Consider the following 1682-nt stretch of genomic DNA (forward strand, 5'->3'; position numbering starts at 1 on the left):
AGGCTTTTGGTATTGCTTTGATCTCTTCAAATGTTATGTGCCTGTTGAAGTCTTGTCTTTCTTCTAAAGTTAAGTGTTTTACTGCCTGGATTAATTTGTTATCTGTCAATGTTTTTGATCTTCTAACATTCTTCAACATTCTTCGGTTGAGTGTCTCTAAAGTGGGTTTGTTTAGAAAATGGTGAATAGCACCGTAACTAATGAGGAAAGAGTTCTAGGAAGAACAGTTTTATCACAATCGAAAACTGTTGCTGAAGGGGGTGTATGGTCTTAAGTGTGAATGCTTTACTTGTAAAATTCCTGAATTCAAAATATAGACAAACGGCTGCTTGCCTGTGTTTTTGTTTCCTTTCACCACTCTTTCTTCACTTTCCCAAAGGTGCCTCTGCAACATGAACCCAGAGAATCTAACTCATGTCTCTGAATTCCTCCTGATGGGCCTCTCAGAGGATCCAGAACTGCAGCCCCTCCTCTTTGGAATGTTCCTGTCCATGTACCTGCTCACAGTGCTGGGGAACCTGCTCTTCATCCTGGCTGTGAGCTCTGACCTCAACCTGTACACCCCTATGTACTTCTTCCTCTCTAGTCTGTCATTGGCTGACATTGGTTTGACTTCTGCTACTATCCCAAATATGCTTACGGATATCCATATACACCACAGAATCATTTCCTATGTCAACTGCCAGATTCAGTTGTCTTTTTTTTACTTTTTTTGTATGCATGGACAATCTACTTTTGACAGCGATGGCCTATGACCGATTTGTGGCCATCTGTCACCCACTTCACTACGCAGTCATCATGAATCCTCACTTCTGTGGCTTGCTGGTTTTGGTGTCTTTTTGTCTCAGCCTTTTGGAATCCCAGCTACACTGCATGATGGTGCCACAGCTCACCTTCTGCACAGAAGTGGAAATTCCTCATTTCTTCGGTGAGCCTTCCCAGCTCATCAACCTTGCCTGTTCTGACACTATTACCAAAAACATACTAGTGTACATTATGGGTGCCATCTTTGGTGGCGTTCCAGTCTCAGCGATCCTTTTCCTCTTATACTCACATTGTTTCCTCCATTCTGAGAGTCTCATCATCATGTGGGAAGCAGAAAGCCTTTTCCACTTGTGGTTCTCACCTCTCAGTTGTTTGCTTATTTTATGGCACAGGTATTGGTTTGTACCTGAGTTCAGCTGTCACACCTTCTCTCAGGAGTGGTGCAGAGGCCTCAGTGATGTACTCTGTGGTCACCCCCATGTTGAACCCCTTCATCTACAGTCTGAGGAACAGGGATATCAAGAAGACCCTGCAGAGGCTCCTCAGCCAACCAGGATAATGTCAATACCTGTGCCAACTTTTTTGGTCTGTGAATTAAAATAGGCAGAAATCCAAACATGTGGAGCTTCAAAGCATGCTCATTTGGTCACATAATTTTTGTAGCTCTCATAGCTTTCATTCCTCTTCATGTTTTATATCAGAATATTGCTTATTTGTCCCATTTTTTTTGGGAATTGGGGATACATCATAATGTATGGCCAGTTGAGTCCTCTATGGAACCTTCTATATTTGTCATCTATGACACAGGAATCCTGGTGAAGTGCACAACTTTTTAAAAATAAAAAAATGTAATCTACCACCCTTTCCACATATCATGCCTATTGTCAATACAACATCTGTATCTATCTTATCTATTT

The 1682-nt window shown here is 41.9% G+C and overlaps 1 pseudogene; it reads left to right on the top strand.

Annotated features, from left to right (window-relative positions):
• Positions 1–389: 389 nt before the first annotated feature.
• LOC126071113 (olfactory receptor 7E24-like) lies at positions 390–1324 on the top strand (annotated as a pseudogene).
• Positions 1325–1682: the final 358 nt, after the last annotated feature.

This window comes from Elephas maximus, chromosome 3 (assembly GCF_024166365.1).
Source record: "Elephas maximus indicus isolate mEleMax1 chromosome 3, mEleMax1 primary haplotype, whole genome shotgun sequence".
In the NCBI taxonomy this organism is placed as follows: domain Eukaryota; kingdom Metazoa; phylum Chordata; class Mammalia; order Proboscidea; family Elephantidae; genus Elephas; species Elephas maximus.